This window comes from Pleurodeles waltl, chromosome 4_2 (genome assembly GCF_031143425.1).
Source record: "Pleurodeles waltl isolate 20211129_DDA chromosome 4_2, aPleWal1.hap1.20221129, whole genome shotgun sequence".
Lineage (NCBI taxonomy): Eukaryota > Metazoa > Chordata > Amphibia > Caudata > Salamandridae > Pleurodeles > Pleurodeles waltl.
In genome coordinates, this window is record NC_090443.1 from 148,599,390 (window position 1) to 148,622,011 (window position 22,622).

The window sequence follows — 22,622 nt, forward strand, 5'->3', positions numbered from 1 at the left end:
CCGACGCCGCTGGACGCCGTCACCGAGCCGCTGCCTGCACCGTGACCTGTGGGCACCGTACGTCGCATTGTCCCACTTCGCACCACAGCCCCGACACCATCCACGCCGGCACACCTGACTTCATCAGCCTGGAGTTCGATCTGCAACGTGTGTGACCTCAAGGGCCCGACGACTCCTGCACCGACTTCGGACCCGATACTGCGACGTCAGTGACGCCGCCATCCAGAGCTCACTGCGAGGATCACGACGCCCTGCAAATCCAAGGTACTGTTTGCGGGTCTTCCCAACACCGTAGCTGGCCCGCAACGCCGCGGCTGGCCTGAACTGTTGGTTGTGTTGATCATGACGCCGTGATAGCCCCAGGTGGAGCTATCGACTTCAAGGAACTGTAGTTTTGAATAAATCTTGCATAATTCATATTTTTCTTACTGTATGTTGGATTCTTCTCGTATTTGGTCTTGTTTTATATAGATAAATATTGGCTATTTTTCTAAAACTGGTGTGGTGTCCTTTTGTAGTGTTTTCACTTATTACTGTGTGTTATGTGTAAATGCTTTACACATTGCTTCTGAGATAAGCCTCACTGCTCATGCCAAGCTACCAAGGGGGTGAGCAGGGGTTATCTGAGCGGGTATCTCCCTTTTCCTGACTAGAGTGAGGGTCCCTACGTGGACAGGGTGCAAACCAACTGCCAACTAGAGACCCCATTTCTAACATTGGTTGTCAGCGGTGAGGATAGGACTTGCATTTGCACTTGACCTACAGTGATTGGTGTACACTACTACCATATCGCAGACCATTATGTGCCACATACATTTTTTTGTTTTTGATTTTTTTCTCTTTGACCTATTTTTGATCTTGAGTTCAAGTGAACCCCAACGACATCATGTCTCAATCAAGAACATCTTCAGTTGCATCCCAGGATTTGTTTTTTGAGGAGGATAGGTTGGAAACCTATTCCATGAAGGAACTGAAGGCAGTTTGTAAAAACCTCAAAGTTCAGATCAGAGGCCTCACCAAAAAGGAGGAGCTACAGAAGGCGCTGAGGGCCTGGGTAGCAGCCAGAACTGCCAGTGGGCAGTCTGAGGATCCAAATGGAGAGTCTACTGACACAAATTCTAGGGAAGATGTACTGAGGGTGCAGGAGCTGCCGGGGGGGGGGGGGAGGTACCCTGTTAGGAAACTATTTTCAACCCTCCCCAGAGTGGCTCAAAGAAAACACAAACACCAGGCAAGGCTCCGGAACAGATGAAATGTATCTTGAGGTACCAAGGTTTATTGGCATGCCAAGGCAGAAGGCAGATGCACATCCCAGTGTTACATCTTACAAGCTGGCATCTTCTGCCCTGAAGCATATAAGTCAGGCACTTATATATGTTAATAAGTGTTGTCACAGCACAACCCCAAAAGGGGACACAGTGCAAACATGGGCACGCACATACAGAAGAAATGCTGCACATACAAAACTAGAAGTCCATAGTGTAAAAATATACATAATGCACTGTGAGCATGAACAAGTGAACAGACAACAGGTGGTCCCTAAAGGAAAGGGGCTGGGTTGCTGACTGGCTGAACTAAAAGTGCGAGACCGAGCTAAACTTAACAACGTGGCTTGGAGAGGTTTGTTTGTACAACTGGCATAGGTGTCAGAGAGGTCAGTAGGGAAGTCTTACTGGGATTCAGATAAAGGAGGAAAGAATTGGAACTAAAGTATCATATCTATAGGTACATACATGTGAATATATATTTTTCCCGACAATCTCTCCTTTTTGATAGTAATATCATACTTGATTGCAAAAATATATATATATACATTGCAGAAGCATAGTAATAACGTATCAATAAAATACATATCTTCGGATGGCATTACACATTTTGTTTAGATGAAACACATATATTGTCATCTAGGTATACACCTATGAGGTATTCATTATTTAAACATAGACAAAATGATATACTAGTATCCAATGCATTCATGTGTTATGGGTCTATAGCCATTAAATCAAACATTTCTTTATGTGCTTCCTCTACAGCTTGTTGTATTCTAAGATATCTGTGGGCTAGCTCCTGCTCTGTAGGAGGAAGAACTTTAACTGCAGAAATTGAATAGCTGCTTTTACTACAGAATTGCTGGAGCACGGCAAAAGTTATAGATATAGATATGAAGTCTTTCTGTTAATCAGTTCGAAGCTACTTTCTCTAATTGTCAGTGAAGCAATGGCACGCAGTGTGCTGTCCTCTGCTTCTCCTACTGGTCTGAAGTCGTTTTGTTCAGGGGCGCTTCATGGACCTGCCCTGCGGTGTCCTCTTGAGTCCTTTTTTCTGCAGGTGTGACCATCACCCTTCTTCGAGATTATGTTGTGTGCTTCATTCAACTGCATCAGTTGGTGTCACCTGACACTTGATGAGGAGCTCTCAGTGTGGTTCTTAGGAATGGTCTGGTCTGTCTCCCCTTTTTTTGGTATGCTGCGCTGCTCCACGGGTTGCATGTGCTCATCCGTTGCAGGCACGTCGGTCTTTGTTGTTGATGGTGCGGATCTGCACCTAGTGCCGTGAATCCACTCAGGACGTCCCGGTACCTTCACTGCCATCCGCGTCACCAGGAGTACAAGGTGTGGTCCAGTCCACCTAGAACTAAGAGAAACATCTTTTATTTTTCTCACCATGACTATGTCTCCAGCTTTAAAAGGATGTGTGAGCTCTGAGGACGGATGGGGCAAAGCTTCCTTCACCTGGAGATGGTGATGCCTCAAGACTGATGACAATTTTATAGCATAGTCAGAAATGTTTTCATCTGTCCACAGCAGTGCTGCTTGAGATGCTGGGAGAGGCAACCTCAACCCCAGAGACATAGGCCGCCCCATCAGTACCTCATGGGGGGACAAAAGGGTTGTCCTAGATGGAGTTGCCCTTATGGCATGCAGCACTAAAGGTAGAGCATCAGGCCATTTCAGGCCTGTTGCATCAGTTGTTTTTGCTAATCTATTTTTTATAGTGGAATTCATCCTCTCCACCTGTCCTGAACTTTGGGGGTGGTAAGGGGCATGCAGTTTCCACTCTATTCCCAAACATTCACACATCTTTTGCACCACTGCAGCCACAAATTCACCCCCTCTGTCGCTATTAATGCCTTGGGGGACCCCAAATCGGGGTATGATATCTTTCATCAAGCATCGCACCACAGTTGCCGCATCATTCTTCCTTGTGGGAAACGCCTCCACCCATTTTGAAAATTGATCCACACACACCAGCAAATATTTGAATCCATTCACTGGGGGCATATAGGCAAAGTCTATTTGGACATTGGTAAACGGCCCCTGTGGTACTGGTAAGTGATCATGTGTAGCAGGGGACCGGCCTTTAGTATGCTGGGCACAGACAAGACATTGGGAGCAGAATTGTGCAGTGAAGGCTGTTATCCCTGGTGCAAACCATTCCTGTCTAATTAGCTCATTCATCCCCCCTTGTGCCATGTGAGTGGGTCCATGAGCAAGCCTTGCAAGGGGATGGAACATACTACGTGGAGCCACAGGTCTCCCATCCTGGTGGACCCATAATCCCTCATCATTTTGCAAACACCCAGCATCAGTCCACACTCTTTCCTCAGCTAGTGCTGCAGACCATTGTGCTTCCTTTACATCAGCTAGCAACAACTGTCTCTGAATAAGCTGAATTTTTGGAATGCTTTTTGCCATTAGGGGCACCATTTGTACTGGCTGTAACATGCTTTCTCTTGCTGCTGTGTCAGCCTTGGCGTTTCCTCTGGCTACCTTGGTGTTAGCCACTGTATGTGCCTCGCATTTTATTACTGCTATGCTGTTGGGTAGTAGTATTGCTTTTAACAAGTTCTTTACTAAAAGGCCATTTTGGATGGGGTGCCCTGCTGCTGTTATGAAACCACGATACTGCCACAGCTGGCCAAAATCGTGGACAACTCCAAAGGCATAACGTGAGTCAGTATAAATGTTAACACTTTTCCCATCAGCCAGGATGCATGCTCTTGTTACAGCATACAGCTCAGCTTGCTGGGCAGATGTGCCAGGGGGCAGAGCTGCACTTTCAATTATGGTGTCTACTGTTGTTATCGCATACCCTGCTCTGTAAACGGTGTCTGTTAGTCTACTGGAGTAACCATCAGTGTACCTCTCATAGTCTGCTTTTTCTAGAGGTGTCTGTTGTAAATCTGGTCTGGGTGTGGTGCATGTTCCTACAACCTCAACTCAATCACGGTCAGGGGTCTCATCACAATCACATATGGCAGGTAATAATGTTGCCAAATTAACAGGGGGCATTTTTTTATGGTAATATTAGTGTTAGACAACAACGTGACCTCATAACCTGTGTGCCTGGCTTCCCAAAAATGCAGTGTTGAGCTGATGACAACAACAACTGTACCAAATGTGGCACATAAACAAAATAAGGGTAGTCCATCACAATGGGAGCCGCCCTCTTTACCATCACAGCGGCCGCCGCCACTTCTCTCAAATAGGCTGGATGCCCAGTCACTACAGAAGGCAAAGTCACAGAGTAATACACCAAACGTCTTTTTCCAGAGCCATGCTGCTGTGTCAGTACACCATTTGCACTGCCATTTTGCTCTGACACATAGCGATGGAAGGGCAGTTTGTAATCAGGGAGCCCCAATGCTGGCGCAATCACAATGTCCCTTTCAGTCTCTTGAAACATTCTGGAAGTTCATTAGTCCATACAATGTTGTTGGGTGCATCTTGTAGCATGCATTTCCTCAAGAATGCATCATAGGACCTGTACTCAGGGATCCACTGGCGTAGTAGTTCATCATCCCCAGGAAGGACAACATTCTGTCATTCATGCTTTGAATCATTTTTATCCTGAGGCTTTGTGTCTTCTCTGTTGGAGGTGGTTCAGCAGAGCTACAGTGTCTGTTTCACAAGCCTCAAGTGATGGAGATGCTACAAGGAGATCACCAGGGTACTGCATGATTACACTGCTGCCTTCCGGGTGTAGGCTGTCCAGGTCTCTCTTTACTGCCTGTTCATAGACTCTCTGTGAAGCCTTGGGCCAGTCTTGTGAAAGTGTACTGGGTATTGTTTACTGTGAAGGCAAAGAGTTACTCACTCTCTGGATGGACCATAATACTGAAAAACACACTTGCAAGACTTAACTGAAACGTACTCTGCTTCTGCAAGTATAGAAGATAATAAAGTGTTGGTGTCAGGCACAACAGGTGCTAAGGGAACCACGATGTAGCTTATCTGGCGTAAATCCTGTATGAATCTATATTGCCCAGTGTTGCCCTTGGGCAATGGAATTATTGGACTATTACAGGGGTTATTGGTCTTTTTAATGATACCCTCTTGTAAGATAGACTCAATCACAGGTTTTATTCCCTCCTCTGCCTGAGGTTACAGTCTATACTGACGCACATACGGTAGTTCTGCATTTTCCCTAAGCGTTACTTTATGGGGAGGTTTTTTTTTTTTTAATTATACTACCTCATTTTTGTGTTTGCCCAAACCTCTGAGTTCAGTTGTTTTAGGACCTTGTTTCAGTCAGCTGTAAAGTCATATTCCCTCCAAGCTTGTCAAAAAATACAGCCCTGTCCTTTCTGAGCATACACAACATTCAACACCATCCTTCTCCATCTCCCAACGCAGTCACAACTCCCAAAGGAAATGTAAAATTCTTAGTTACCATGGGCCCCAAATTTGTAGGGTAGAATCATGGTGCTACAGCTATAGACGTGTTGTTCTGAAGCTGGCGCTATAAGAATTTCTCTTCCTGTGGTCCTAGGTCAATGCTCACTGCTGCAGTTTGCGCTATGTTAATCAATTCTAACCTGCGCTCAGGTGCTTGTAAGTAAATCCCATTGGTTGAAAGCATATACTGTTGCAGAAATTGTGGCAGATGAGGTATACCCCCAGCTAATTGGTGGGGCACATCCATATTGAAATTAAGAAATCAACCATTTTATCTCCTACCTTAGTTGGAAACATTGTATTCTCTTCAGATGTGTCAGATACCTCCATCATAAAGCACCGGGCTCATCGGTTTTCCACTGAATGGGTCATGTCTCTCTCTGCGTCATCCTATGTTCCTACTTGTTTTCTCTGGAAAGCGTTCCTCATGCAGTGCTGTTTCTTCTGTAAGCCTCTTGGCATGGGAAAGAATAACACTGATCCCTACTCTAGTCTCCTTGCTGGTATCCTTGCCCTCCATCTTATCTATACTTTGTCCCTTGATAATGTTATTCAATAATGTAAGTCCTACCTTGCATATCTCCTACAAAGGTACTATTCCTCAAGAAAACAGCAAAAACTCTGCCCTGTCCTTAATAGAATCTGCAATTCTTCCTTTATTCAGTCTAGTTAGTTGCATAGTGACAGTCCCTCAAGGAAGTTACAATCCAGTGAAACACCGGCTTCTTCTTTTAGTTACTTTTTATTGACACTGAAAAATGCATCATAAGGGGGTCAATCAGTTTTATTCATGGACCTAGAATGGACCTATGGTGTTCAATTTAGTTTCAAGAGGGCTGAATCAAAGCCAGAAATTTATTGCTACCACTCTGCAAATTCTTCCATTTATTAAATGTATTTAAATTACTAATGATGATATTCTAAAACATTTTACATGTATTCGGCATCAATTTGACCCTCTTTTTACTAAGCAGGACTTTCTTTCATATATTAGCTCTTTTTACCGAGTATGTTCTGGTTTGTATATTACTCGAAGTGGGTTCTCCTACTATGGAATAGTTTGAAGATGTAGGAAATTAAGTTATTCTTAACCTACTCTTCAAAATTGCAAGCATACATTATATATTTTTTTCTTTGGTCTTGTAGTACCTATTTAAAACAAGTTGCACTCCAGTATGCCTTTTTTTTTTTTTTTTTAACTTTTAGGAAATTGTGCTCATTCAGTGTGGTGAGGGCTAACATGACACTGCACTGTTTGCACGTGTGTGGAAGAGAGCCGTCTCAAATGAGGACAAAGCTGCAAGCCTCCCTACACAAAGCATCTGTTGCAAACCATAAGAAATAGAAGCAAAACTGCTGAAAATAAGTAGCCAGTCTTCCAAACTAGCTCACCCTTTTCATTTTCTTTAATATTATTACAAGCGGTATATACTAAATGTACAAATTGCAATTAAAAATGTATATATACATATGTATCTCATATTTAAAATATAGTGAGGACCTGCAGTCATGCTTTCACAGTCTAATGTAGACCCTTCAGCAGTTTGCCAAGCTACATGTGTGCATTTGTCCCTTTTAAATCATTTAGATAAAACCAGTTTAATCAGTGTACTGCTAAAAATCTGGTGTAAAATAGGACTGCCACAGTTGCCATTACTTATTTGCATAACTTTGAGGAAATAAAGCTACCCTTGAGTTGTTTTGTTTTGTTGGTAACAGCAGTGCAAGTCAGGGCTAATTACAGAAGCTTAGCATTTGACACTTAAACCTGCTGTCCTAAATTCACACCCCCTGTCCTAGCAGAGTGAACAACTGCTGTTTAGTGTTTTAGTGTTTGTCCTCTGTGAGAGTCCCATCAGAGCTCTGCACGGCCAGAAGCATGACTGCTTAACATCCACATTTTCAGTCTTTGGAAAGGTAAGATTTAAACTATGCTGTTTTTGTATTTCTGTGCCATGCACTCTCTACCACCAATTAACATTAGTAGGTAAAGATAACCTTCCAAATAAATGGCTCAAGAAAATTTAGAATGCCGGTATGCACATAGAAATCCTGTGCAAAAAACAGTCCAGGAGCTGGGGTACTTGAAAAACAGTGCAGCCATGAGGCCACATTGAAACTAAAGCTCACATTTTAATTTTGTCTCTAAGATACAGAAATATTGGCATTGTTAGAGCTCACAATTATCCTATTTTGTACTTAAGATATTTTAAAGCTGTGAGAAGAATGAAACAGAAAAGTAGCAGCACCTTAAAAGTGTGCTTGAAATGCAAAACATTAACTGCTTCTTAATAAGATGTTATAACAGAATACTTATGAAAACGACTATTTAAAATCATTATGTGGACAGAATAATGCAATTCTAATGATGTGCCTTAGCCTTTCTGTTGCCTTACATTGTAGTACACCATGAGAAGAAAGGGGTGCAAAAATGTATGTGAATTAGTTACATAGCTCATATTTACAGTAGTGATATTATTCATAGTAAACATCATGAAAATGCAAAAACGATTTTAGTAAAATTTATTTTAAGAATAATTTACATGTGTGTATGTTGAGCAAACATTGTGGTAGTTGGCCATATTCAGCCTTGGTCATTACTGAATAATGTTTTAAGGTCTTCAAGCTGTGGCTTCACACTGTAATAAGTGTTTATTCAGAATTTACATTTTAGGTTGATCTCTTTATTGCTGCGAACATGATCCCTTACTGAATCCTAGAAATGTTTATTTTATGCTTTAGAAATAAGTAATTATTTCCCATCCAACCACAAATATATTTGAAAGGTCTTTTTTTTTTTTTTTCTAAATTTACAAAGTGTCCAAAGCCAGTAAATTAAATGCTACTAGTGGGCGGTAGTACTGGTTGTACCACCCAAAGACGTAGCCTTTCAAAACCTGTCTCAGGCCTGCCACTGCAGCCTGTGGGCGCAGTTTACTGCTACTTTGACCTAGCATTTAAAACTGTTTGACAATCCTTAAAAATCCCTTTTTGCTACATATAAGTCTCCCCTAAGGTAGGCGCTAGGTTGGTGGGGCATGTACTTTTAAGTTTACATGTCCTGGTGGTTTCACGCACAAATTCATTATTATTTTTTTCACTACTGTGAGGTTTACTCTTCTTAAATTGCGTGCGCTTTTACCATTAAAGTTAGTTTTATCATCACTATGTTATAAATGTCACTCCTAAAATGTAGATATTTGTCTGCTGTTACAGTTTTGTGTGCATGCAGCCTGTCTTTAATACCCAGGCTTTGTTACAGCTACACTCTGCTTTCCCTCTCTCTGTCCACATTAGCACGCAAACTACTTTACATTTGTTAGACAGTCTGTGTCCTTCTTACCTTGTACTATGGGGCTATCTGGTCAAAACATTTCTCTCCTGTCATCTTTTTAAACAACGTTTTAGTCTTTTTCAGCATTCTAGGGCTTACCACCATTACGTTTCCTTTAGACTTGCCGCTGCCCATTGTGCCCTTCCCTCTCAATTTTACAATCTGGAAAAAATAAACACAATGGTTGTATCCTGCAAAAAAATTGTTAAACAGGAAAAAAAATTGTTATGCAGTGGTGGATAGACAGAGAGATAGAGAAAACAAGAGCTGTTGACAATTTAGAGGCACAACATAAAACATTTTTCCTGTCTAATGCAGTGCTGCACTACTTTACATGGAATTCAAAAACATTGCAATGAAACATAGTGGCACATTTACACTTAAACAACACATAATTCAAATACAGCCATTGATCAATGACAGACTATTTGTTTGTGCACATTTCAAAATCATTTCCTGTGTTCCGGTGCCAGCTGATCAAATGCTTCCCAAGCTACACTCCAGGAGGGTTTTAATTAAATAATTAATTTATTTTCTCTCTGGGATTCCCGTTAAACAAAAACAAAATTCTCTTCTTTCTGTTCAGGATCTCCTGCGTGGAATTACAATTCGCCGTACGAATTTGCCACTATCATTTAACGCAATGATACGGATAACTTTGTTACTCCTCAGTCACCTATTTAAGAAAAAAATTATCTTCAGTCTGGCCTGGTTCTCCTGCGTGGAATTACAATTCGCCGCACGAATTTGCCACTATCATTTAATGTAATGATACGGATAACTTAGTTACTCCTCAGTCACCTATTAAATAGCCAGCTATATTTTTATTTATTTAAATCCCCAGTTTAACTCTTAGCTAAGCGTTGAAAGGCCACAACAACAGGCATTCAATTAACTTACCCGTGGTGGCATTTCACACATCCCACTTCTGACACCATTTGTTAGGAAACTATTTTCAACCCTCCCCAGAGTGGCTCAAAGAAAACACAAACACCAGGCAAGGCTCCGGAACAGATGAAATGTGTCTTGAGGTACCAAGGTTTATTGGCATGCCAAGGCAGAAGGCAGATGCACATCCCAGTGTTACATCTTACAAGCTGGCATCTTCTGCCCTGAAGCATATAAGTCAGGCACTTATATATGTTAATAAGTGCTGCCACAGCACAACCCCAAAAGGGGACACAGTGCAAACATGGGCACGCACATACAGAAGAAATGCTGCACATACAAAACTAGAAGTCCATAGTGTAAAAATATACATAATGCACTGTGAGCATGAACAAGTGAACAGACAACAGGTGGTCCCTAAAGGAAAGGGGCTGGGTTGCTGACTGGCTGAACTAAAAGTGCGAGACCGAGCTAAACTTAACAACGTGGCTTGGAGAGGTTTGTTTGTACAACTGGCATAGGTGTCAGAGAGGTCAGTAGGGAAGTCTTACTGGGATTCAGATAAAGGAGGAAAGAACCATTTGTTAGGAAACTATTTTTCAAACCTCCCCAGAGTGGCACAAAGAAAACACAAACACCAGGCAAGGCTCCGGAACAGATGAAATGCTTTCATGAGGTACCAAGGTTTATTGGCATGCCAAGGCAGAAGGCAGACGCACATCCCAGTGTAACGTCTTACAAGCTGGCATCTTCTGCCCTGAAGCATATAAGTCAGGCACTTATATATGTTAATAAGTGCTGTCACAGCACAACCCCAAAAGGGGACACAGTGCAAACATGGGCACGCACATACAGAAGAAATGCTGCACATACAAAACTAGAAGTCCATAGTGTAAAAATATACATAATGCACTGTGAGCATGAACAAGTGAACAGACAACAGGTGGTCCCTAAAGGAAAGGGGCTGGGTTGCTGACTGGCTGAACTAAAAGTGCGAGACCGAGCTAAACTTAACAACGTGGCTTGGAGAGGTTTGTTTGTACAACTGGCATAGGTGTCAGAGAGGTCAATAGGGAAGTCTTACTGGGATTCAGATAAAGGAGGAAAGAATTGGAACTAAAGTATCATATCTATAGGTACATACATGTGAATATATATTTTTCCCGACATACCCCCTGTGCCAAGCAGCAGTGGTGGATCAAAAGGATTGACTCCAGAGGAGCTGAAGGACAGGAGAGAAGCCAGGAGGCACCAGATTGAGTTGGAGAGATTAAAAATGGAGGCTCAGAGGGAGCAGCGAGCCATGGAGGACAGAAAGATGCTTTTGGACCATGATCTTAAAGTAAAAGAGCTGGATGTGAGGAGCAGGTCCAGCCAGGATGGTGGTAGCAATTCCTCAGTGCAGTCAGACAGAATTGTGCGCATTCCTAAAAATGTAGGGAGAGAGTACAAGAAGGGAGATGACATACAGAGGTGGTTTCAGGGATATGAGGCGTCCATCCACATGAATGGGGTCCCTGAGAAGAATTGGGGAGCAGGATTGTGGAACCACTTCACAGAGGAGGGGAGGGACACTTTGCTAGCTTTGGGTAAGGGGTACAACCTCACATATGCTGACATGAAGGAGGCACTTCTCTATCGGTATGGTCTCACTCCTGACAAGTACAGGGATCAGTTTAGGCAGAGTAAGAAAACTGAGTCCCAGACCTGGTTAGAGTGTGTAGATTTGTTTTGCAGAGCACTGGATGGTTGGGTGAAGGGCAGTAATGTGACAGATTTTCAGGGGCTGTACAACTTAATTCCGTGGGAGCACTTGTCTAGTCTGTGTTTTGCAGAACTGCGCCAGGACTTGACTGATAGTAAGCTGACTGAACCCAGGAAGCTTGCTATGGAGGCGGCCCGCTTGGTGAGTACCAGGGTCCACAAGAAGGTTTATGGGGGAGACTCAGCCAAAGGTGGGCAGGGTTCCCAGAAAAAGGACAGGGAATTCAAGGGAGATGCAGACAGGTCCCAGGATAAGGAGGGAGAAACAGAGTCCCTGGCCCCTTCTGACAGGAAGGCGGGAGATTCTGGTAGGCGGTGGCCCAGGGCACCCCATTTTCAACCCTGGTGCTTTGAGTGTTCCCAGTTAGGACACATGAAAGGGGACTCTGTCTGTCCTAAGGCAACCAACATGGGTGGCCCCTCTTCCGAGGTGGCTAATGTGGCCTTAGGGGGAGGAAGCCCCCAGGGGCAGGTCATAGACCATGCCATGATATCCCTTAGTTGGGAGGTTGACTCAGAGTGTGAGCTGGTGATCCCTGAGGGTGGGAGTCATCACTTCCACCAGGTAACAGTGAATGGGGTCCCAGTCACTGCTCTGAGGGACAGTGGGGCTAGCCATACAATGATGGTGGAAAGGCTTGTCTTCCTAGAACAGTACACCGGCCAGGTGTGTAGGGTGACACCAGCCCATGGGCAGGACTTCTTCCATCCTATGGCCCTGGTATCCCTAGAGTGGGGTGGGGAGGTGACCCAGAGGTGGGTCATAGTCAGTCCCCAGATGCCCATAGACTGCCTTCTGGGGAATGAGTTGCCCCAGGTGTCAGGGGAACTGGGAGGGGTGGCCCCCAGAGGCACCCTCACAGTTCAGTTGTCTGGGGGTACCACTCCAAGGTGGAGGGTACCGGATCCCAGCACGAGGGACAGGAGGAGGGAGAGCCCAGCCCTGTCCCCTGCTCAGCCTGGGAGTACAGACCCAAGGGTGAGTGACCAGTCTCAGGACACCACTCCTGAACTGGTGGGAAGAGAAGTAGAAAAAGGGTGCATGTCACCTGGGGTTACTGCCCCCCACTTTTTAAAACCACAGAGGCTAGAGACCCTAGCATGGCCTGGGTCCTGGCTCTTGACACTGACAGCTGTCAGTGGCCTCTGTTGGGTGTTATTCTTGTGGTCAGAGCTTTCCCTGGGAGGGGGACTGAAGTCAGACCATAGGGGTGAATGGGTCACATCACACTGTTGGCTCTGGTGGTACTGCCTGCCTACTGGGATGCATCTGGGAGCAAGGTAAGGTTAGGTGCTGCACAGATAGAGTTCTCAGATGAGGAGAAGAGGTCCCCCAAGGTTAGTTCAGTGGGCCATGAGAGTGTTGACCGAGGGATCAACCTGGGTTCAGAGAGGCGTAGAACTGGCAAGAGCTCCTGCAGTAGTGGGCCATTGTCCAGATTCTATCGCCCTGAGCAGGGAAGTCCAGCAAGGTTTTGATTGGCCTACCCTGGCTTTAGGCAGGGAGGGAGTTGTGTTGGAAATTACCCTTTTTGCAGGGTTATACCCAAACGTTTTGCCTTCTTCCTCCTATTTTTTTAGGTCTGTTTTTGCTGGTTTATCCCTGTGCACTTTACCACTTCTAATCAGTGCTAAATTGCAAGTGCTCCCTATAGAAATTGTACTGTTGATTGGTTTATCCATGATCGGCATATTTGATTTACAAGTAAACTGCACTAGAGGTGCCCAGGGCCTGTAAATCAAATGCTACTAGTGGGCCTGCAACACTGGTTGTGCCTCCCACATTAGTAGCCCTGTAAACATGACTCAGACCTGCCATTGCAGTGTCTGTGTGTACAGTTTTTAACTGCCAATTCGACTTGGCAAGTGTACCCACTTGCCAGGCCTCAACCTTCCCTTTTACTACATGTAAGGTACCCCTAAGTTAGGCCCTAGGTAGCCCTATGGGCAGGGTGCAGTGTATGTTTAAGGTAGGACTTATACTAGTGTTTTATATGTCCTAACAGTGAAATACTGCCAATTTCGGTTTTCACTGTGCAAGGCCTATCCCTCTCATAGGTTAACATGGGGGCTGCCTTTAAATATCCTTAAAGCTCAGATTCCCTTTGAGAGTAGATACAAAATGTAGAGTTTAGGGTCTCTGAACTCACAATTTAAAAATTCATCTTTTTGTGAAGTTGTTTTTTAAATTGTCTGTTTGAAAATACCACTTTTAGAAAGTAGGCATTTTCTTGCTTATACCATTCTGTGACTCTGCCTGTTTGTGGATTCCCTGTCTGGGTCAGTTTGACAATAGGGCTGTTCACACCTCTCCTATAGACAGTGACACAAAGGGGGCTGGGGTGTAGCCTGCATATCTTGATTAGCCATCTGTGCTGGAGGGGAGGAGTGGTCACTCACACCTGAAAGTACCGTGCCTTCCCTCACACAATGCCGTCTCCGACCCTCTGGTGAGTGTCTGGGGCCTGGCCTGGACAAGGAAGGATCTTGCAAACACTTGAGACTTTGCTTTGAAGTTTGCCAACTTCAAAGGTAGAACTGGGTATAAGAGGAAGACCCAAAACCCCAGACTTTTAGAATCGTTCGTGAATCAAGAGGAACCTCTGCCCAGGAGAAGAGCTGAAGAGCTGAAGGAGGAGTACTGTCCCTTTGCTGTGTTGCTTTGCTGGACTTGCCTGCAGTTGCTGCTTCTGCCTGAAAAAAGTGCAAAGGGTGAACTTTGCTGTGTGTCCTGCTTGAGAAAATTCCCAAGGGCTTGGAGTAGAGCTTGCCTCCTGTTGGAAGTCTCAGGGACACCAAAGACTTCAGTTTCCTCGACCTGCAGCACTGGGAACTGTGTGTTTTGTGCTGTCCAAGAGGAGAAACCACTGCGACGCCGCCAACGACGCCACTGGCCTACACTGTGACCTGCCGACGCCACACGAAGTCGCACTGCCCTGCTTCGCACTGCGACCCTGGTCTCACCGACGCCGTCATCAGACGACTTCACCAAGCCGCTGCTCGCACCGCGACCTGTGGGCCCCGCACTCCGGCATCGCCTGCTCACACCGCAGCCTGGGCATCCCCGACGACGACGCTCCTGCTGACACCGGCGCCGCTGCCTGCACCGTGGCCTGTGGACACTGCTCGTGAGGTATACGAAGCACCGTCCCATCCCACACCGCAGCCCTTGTCCACCGACACCAGCACCATCGACTCCTGTGTCATTCCCAAGCATCCTGCCTGCACCGTGGCCTGTGGACACCGCTCCTGAGGGTCACGAAGCACCGTCCCGTCCCGCACCGCTGGCTTGGTCCTATCCACAACAGCGCTTCAGCAACGACGACGCGGCTGCCTGCACCGTGATCTGTGGACACTGCACGTCGCACCGCCCCGCTTCACACCACAGCCCTGGTCTCACCGACGCCACTGGACGCCATCACCGAGCCGCTGCCTGCACCGTGACCTGTGTTCACTGCATGTTGCATCATCCCACTTCGCACAGCAGCCCCGACGCCATCCACACCGTGCACCTGACTCCATCAGCCTGGAGTTCGATCTGCAACGCGTGTGACCTCAAGGGCCCAACAACTCCTGCACCGACTCCGGACCCGACACCGCGACGTCAGTGACGCCGCCCCCGGAGCTCACCGCGAGGATCACGACGCCCTGCAAATCCAAGGTACTGTTTGCGGGTCTTCCCGACACCGTAGCTGGCCCGCAACGCCGCAGCTGTCCTGAACTGTTGGTTGTGTTGATCACGATGCCGTGATAGACTCAGGTGGAGCTATCGACTTCAAGAAACTGTAGTTTTGAGTAAATCTTGCACAATTCATATTTTACTTACTGTATGTTGGATTCTTATCGTATTTGGTCTTGTTTTATATAGATAAATATTGCCTATTTTTCTAAAACTGGTGTGGTGTCCTTTTGTAGTGTTTTAACTTATTACTGTGTGTTATGTGCAAATGCTTTACACGCAGATAAGCCTGACTGCTCGTGCCAAGCTACCAAGCGGGTGAGCAGGGGTTATCTGAGCAGATATCTCCCTTATCCTGACTAGAATGAGGGCCCCTACTTGTACAGGGTGCAAAGCCACTGCCAACTGGAGACCCCATTTCTAACAGAAAGCATCAAAAACAATGTAAGGACGAAGGTCCTTAGGAGTTCAGAGTCCAAGACAAACCTATTTCTGAGCCCAAACCTGAGAGCAGACAACTGCGTGCACTTGAAAAGGGATGTATGGGTAAGGTTTTGGTTGAGGACTTCCCACCTTGTGTAATGATTTCATTTCTGACATCTCTCTATTGTCTATCCCTTCACATTGTAGTTCTTCAGACATGTTCTAAACCCTCACTAGTCAGCTTATAGCGCTGCAAAAAACCTCTAAATAAGTAAGTATACCAAGGTATTCGAGTTGAACGGTGTGGTGGACAAAGGAATACCAAGGACACAGGAATACCAACAAGCAATAGCCCTTTCTAATTCTAACTGGTTTTCCAAACCATAATCGTGCAATTCTGAGTTTGCACTACCACAGTGGGGAATAGTGTGTAGAACCTTGAATTACCAAGCCCTAATGCGGATTTCTTTCTGCACAAAAGCAGGAGTAGTTCGAGTTTGGACGAATGCAATGGTGCATAACATGTAAGACCCGTAATTACCAAGCCCTTTCCCAGATGTGTTTACGCACACATATCCATCCTGCTTTTTGGGCGGAAAGATTATATGCATGAACACACAGGGAGAGATACAGGATGGGGCATGAGTCCGCATCCAGTGAACTCAGAATTGGCAGTATGGACATATTCTGGCCTACACCCATGTGAGATTCTTGCCCGAAGTGCTCTTTTGATGAAACAATTATTCGTTTAGATTCAGGAAACAGGTTACTTGGTTAATGTGTGGAGTGCAGAGATCTCTTTCAGCTTTTAAGTCATAAGGCTACGTTTCAGTGGGCTTGACTTCACACTTCGGCCCAGATTTAAGAAGGCCTAGCACCTCCTTGTGCCACAACTAGGCCAAATTCGCTGCACCGGAGTTACAAAGTGGCGCAATGCATGCATTCGCCACTTTGTAACCCCTTTTGCCACAATATGCCTGCACCAGGCATAATATATGCAAGGGAGGCATTCCCCCATTAGGGGGACTGCAAAAGTGGCGCAGTGGAATCTACGAGATTCCACTGCGCCAGTTTTAGCTGCTATTTTTAACACTTGCACAGAGCAGGCGTTAAAAGGAGGAGCACCATTATTCTTAATGGTCCCCTATGTACCTTGCAGGATTAGCGCCAAAATTGTTGGCGCTAATCCTGCAATGTACTACAATAGCATCAAAAAGTATGATGCTATTGTCCCTAACCTGCACTATGGTCCGCCATATGCTTAATACGGCTCACACATGGTGGCGTTAGGGGGGTGTTGTTGGGCGCAAGAAAAGTGGTGCTGCATATAATACAGTGCCACTTTCCTTACATCTGGGCCTTTGTTCTCTGTGGTCGATGATGCGCTTAGCCTCCAGTTTGGTGCCTGCGACTTTCGTTATTAAATATCATTATTATTTAGACTCATTACACATTAAGTAACATTAAATGCAGGCGCACATTATTAAATGAAATACGAATGCTGAAAACATTTACATTCAATGAAATATTGCTCTACCAAAAATATTGAAGTTGATTATATATTAGTATTACATTACCTTTATTCTCATTATTAGGTTCACCAGACAAAGCAGACAAAACAAAAGGTTACTGTTCATATTAGCTCCCTAAGATGTGAAAACAGCGCGTTGGCGCTGTGATAGTGGGTTACAAAATCGAAAGCCGCTTAGTTCTATACGTGTTTTATTTTAAACATGAAGAGTAGGCTCAGAGTAGGCTCCAATTATTATGTTTTAAAGTTCATTAGACAGAAGGTAATTGCTTCTTGCTTTATAAATTTCAACAGGTCCTGTTAAGTGTTCCTGTTGAATGCTTAATAACTTATTGGTTTCATCTTTTCCAGATGCTTTCGGTGTCAATCATTTTACCTATTTTTATTAGTTCCTTTTTCTAGCATCTGTTTTGTATCTTGTGCTCTTTCTTTCGCTGCTCCTCGATATTAGCCTTTGCCTTTCACCTATTTTTAGATTTGTAAACCTTTATTTTACTGTCTCAGTGCTAACGTCCTTTACATATCCCCTTTACCTCCACTTCCCCTCAAGCTCCCTTGCTTTTAACTTTTTTATTTTCGACTTCCTTATTTCTCTTGTCCTCTCATCTTCATTCTTCATTTTTGTTCTCATTTCTCTTGTTATTACATTTTCCTTTTCGACTGGACTGGCATTTATCAAGTTCCCTTTTCTACATGTTCATTCTAGTCCTTTGTATATTTTTGTTTTTAATTCCCTACATTTATCGTTCTCCTTCTGCCTTGTTCTGGCTCTTTATCATTTTTCCTTTTCATTCCCTTGTCCTACATGTTTTCTTGCTTTAATTTATTTATCATTCTCTTCTCCCCTTTTTCTGTATTGCATTTTTATCTGTCCTTATTTTCGTTTCCATTTTTCCCCCTTTTGCTCCCCCACTTAAGTCTACCCCCTTGTCTTCTCCAACATACAGATCACAGTAAAGCCGGCCCTTCACTCTAGCAAGCACCTGACGTCTACGCGGCCCTCCTTGTGCCCCGAGTCAGTGGTCATGAACCTCCTCTGCTCGCCTCCTGCCCCTAATCCCTGACACTCAAGTTTGTTTTAAGATGTCTCCCTCTCTGGGCGATGTTAAGAGGGGTCATCGTCTCCCCTCGCCCTCTTCGGAGTCGGCTCTCCCTTCCCAGCTTGTTATGACAGGACATATCTTCAAACCCCAAACACAAGAGAAGGAGCCCTGACCTGGCACGGGCGCAGCCCCAGACCTGACGTTTATCGTGCGCAAAAAAGATAAAGCTATTATCAACAACACATTTTTAAGCCCCAAGGCGTCTCCTTGTCCCCTTGCACTCCAGAGACAACTCAGCGCCCAGAGAACTTGCTTCTGATAAACTTTGTGAACAGTCCATGGAAAGAGTATGTTACCGTGGTTAATAGAACAGGCCACATACAGGGTGCCCATGTCAACTGACTTGACGTTCACTAGTGCGACTGTCATCAGGGCTATGAACATGAATGTTTCGAAGTTTTTGTTTAAAAGCAATGGCTTCTAATAAATGCCTCTCAATGCAGTGACAGAATCTGATAGGGCGTACTAAGCAGAAACACTTTCTTGAATTTTGAAGAGAAATGATCATGTTTTTATATCATGTTCCTTGCACAACTTATATGTCAAATATTTTGAAGGCCCAGCTCGTGCACAGACTCTTAGAACTGAGCCAGACCCTTGGCTGGGTTATAGCTCGCTCTCCCTGTTAATTTGTTGAAGTGCCCACCCCTAATAATAAATATACTCTACCATACAAAAACAAATTATGTCATACCATTGGAGCAGCCTAATCCTGGCTGCACTCCCATGTGTTACAAAATTAAGGACAACGTAATCAACATCATCTATACTGTGTGCTTTAAACTTATTAATGTAAAGTGAAGCATCAAACTAGATCACTGAAGTGGATTCACAGTAGAATTTAGAGGTTTCATTTATACCTGTGAGATCTAGTGCTTAGCTTTAACATGACATTCATTTTTACGTTTGCATAATGACTTGTTGCATTTATTGAAAAGCTACATGCATATGTAACTATGTATTGAATGCTCATGTTTTACATCTATTCTGATATTATGGCCCTCATTACGACTTTGGTGGTCTTCACAGAAGACCACCAAAGCTGCGGGCGCCAGAAGAACGCCAGCACCACCATATCACAGGTACTGCCGGATTTCCGCCACACTTTAGGTGGAAATTCAGCAGTAGTCGTGGTGGCAGGAGGAGGCGCTTGGGCGGTTCCACCTCCGGCCCGCCCGCCAGTAGGACTCCACCAGCCGTATTATGGGCAATAATCCGACCTAGTGGTATCCTGCTGTTGGGGCGCTGCCAGCAGTGGAAGCGCCCCATCCTGTTCCCTGCCGGAGGACCTTCTCCCCGGATCGGGGGGTGGGAGGGTGGGTGGTGTCATGTGTATGAGTGTGAGGTTTCTGCGTGTGTGCATGAATGTGTGTATGTGTGGTTGTATGCATGTCTGAATGTAGAAGTGAGTGCATGTCTGCATGTAAGTGTGTATGCATGTGTGTATGCGAGTGTAGTGGTGAATGCGTGTTTGCTTGTGAGTATGAATGTTTGGATGGGTGTGAGTATGCATGCTTGAATGGGTGTGAGTACGCGGGCTTGAATGGGTGTGAGTATGCGGGCTTAAATGGGTGTGAGTATGCATGCTTGAATGCGTGTATGAATGTTGAAGTGAATGCGTGTATGGATGTGTGTAAGTGAATGCGTGTATGTATGTAATGGGTATATGAGTGGTGCGTGTGGACGTCTCCGTGCATGTATGCAAGGAGGGGGGCTCTGTGTCTTGAGCAGGGTATGGGGGGGTCTAGTGCTTGCTGGGGGGTGGGGGAGTCATCTACCGGTGAAAGGGAAGGAATTCCCTGTCATTGGTAGTCTTTCCGCCATGGTTTTCGTGGCGGTGCTACCAGAGCGAAAACCATGGCAGAAAGCCGCCTCCTAATAGCGCCGGTGGTCTTCTTTGGACTGCCGGGTCGGAGAGGATCATCTCCGGCCTGACGGTTCCGACTGCCATGCGGTATGTGTGGAGATGTGGTAGGTTGGCAGCAGCCAACCCGCCACACTCATAATGTGGCGGTCTGCAACGCCAGCCTGTTAGCCGTGGGACTGCCACATTTACCCTGGCGGTCAAAAGACCACCAGGGTCAAAATGAGGGCCTATGTCTACAGTTATAGTCAAATGTTTAACCATGTTTGCTAATGGTGATTTGCTAAGTTAGCCTGATTAGGCCTTCGTTTTAACATGTAAAATGTTTTTTGTGTGCTTCCTGTATTTTTCCTTTGCAGGTGAACATTCTTGGTTGCTTAGCTAGTTAAAGGAGTATTGTGTATTAGAGATAGAAAGGATGAGCAAGAAGACCTTGGCATGGACTGGATGACTTGGAGTACCTCCCATTCATTCACTAGCTGGGAAGAAGAAACTCAAGGCCGGCCTATTGGTTAGAGTTCCGTGGGATGGGAGAATTGCTCCATGTTGCAAGTGTGCTCCACAAGAAGAAGAATTAATTGGGTTTATGATGACTTGTTCAGAAGAAACAGATGCTCCTGGTACTTTCCACATTGATTTTGTGTTCACACTGTAAGAATGGCAGCAGATCTCTTTTAGACTCTGAGAGGTGCAGACCTCTAGATCGCTTGTCCTTATAGTGCATATCTTCATGCTAACACTGGATTCTTTTTTTCTGAAGACTTCTACTAAAGTCTTTCGATGCTGACACCTACCTTGCTTTGTCCCAAGATCCTTGAATTTAGCTCTATTTAGAATAGAAACTAACCAGATGTCCTTATTCCAATTTATGCTACGTAGAAGGAACTTGAATTCTTTTATAGAATGTAAGTTCTTACTTCTTAGTTTTTAAATTTTTTGTGGCTGTAATCTTTACACACCTTGTATTCAAAAGACAATCTGTTTCAGCGTTTTAAATTTCTGATTTCGATTTTGCATTTCTACAACCTGATTTTCTTATGCGTATATATTGGAACGATTACTAATTTGAAATAAATCTACTAAACTTTAATACTGATTCCTGATTCTTTTTGTGTAGCCAAATGGGCTTCCCAGAATTGTAAAAATTCAATTTAATGTTTAACTCCTTGTTCCCCAGTACTCTGAAAAGTTCCAGAAGAGAACTGGTCATCGCTTCCATGCGCACTCCTGCAGGATGGCAGTATTATTGGATGGTTCAGTTGTGGGAACAGGGAGTTAGAGTGCCCATGCTAGATTTTCCCAAGCCCAGTCCAAACCTTAAACCCCATGATTTGAGTCAGAGGATTGATGGAGAACCAGCCATTTTGGAGACAATTGTAACAGCAGAGTAATGAGTATTAATAGTATCGTGTGTTGTTGTCGCTTAGGTCTAGCTTGCAGTGTTGCGGATATTGTGTGAAATGATACAGTGATGTTTAAGTTGTTGTGTGTGCCGCTTTATGTAAAGAAGTTGAAGTTGTTAATCGGGTCCTAAGATACTGGGATAGTATTAAAAAAGTGTGGAAGACACTATATTATAATTGTCTGCTAAGTTCAGTAGTGCTTGTTGTGAGACGTCATCAATGGCACAATTGAGATAGGGACATTATCTTTGCAAGTGAGTAAAGCATGATTGGTCTGGTGGATCCCTAGTGCACGGGGAGCCACTACGCCAATCTGGGTGCTTCCCAGCAGGGCGAGGTTTCATTCAAGAGTGAGTCAGTAAGTGCCCTCCCAAACTGTGTCTTGTGTGATTGATTCATTTATTCAGTGGAGGAGACAAAAGCCATCATAATGACATTGACAGTAAATTCTGAATACCGCTGCAGTGACTGCCACCAACATACCGCTGCGGAGGCGATTATCCGCCTGCCAGATTATGACACATACACACAAAACCGACAGAAACCAGCCACAAGCACAAATCCGGCAGACCCACTGAACGCAATAAACTGGCGGAACTACCACCCATACCATTACGCCACCAAAACAACACCCTCCAAATAATGACCCACCAATCACCACAGCGGACACTTAACGGCGGTAAACCATTGGCGGTGCACACCCCTGCTGCAGATATGGCCACCCAAAAACAAAACAAGACAGCATTGGCCAGAACCAAAAACCCACACCTGACACAAATACACACACCCAACACACCCACCAAGAGCACTATAAAACACAACACACATCACCCACAAACCTTTGCAAACATGAGAAGACCACTACATCTTGCCATGACAATCCCATATACAACTGCACACACATACCACAGCAACCCATTCACCCGTCACGCACCACACACCCCACGACATCACC

At 44.8% G+C, this 22,622-nt stretch overlaps 1 long non-coding RNA gene across 1 annotated transcript in view; it reads left to right on the top strand.

The window, feature by feature from the left end:
• The first annotated feature begins 7,523 nt into the window (after window positions 1-7,523).
• The window catches only part of LOC138292419 (uncharacterized), a 96,773-nt gene continuing 81,674 nt past the window's right edge, over window positions 7,524-22,622 (top strand). Inside the window, exon 1 of the long non-coding RNA XR_011202679.1 lies at window positions 7,524-7,595. This is a non-coding gene — a long non-coding RNA (uncharacterized lncRNA). The remainder of the gene's footprint in view (window positions 7,596-22,622) is intronic.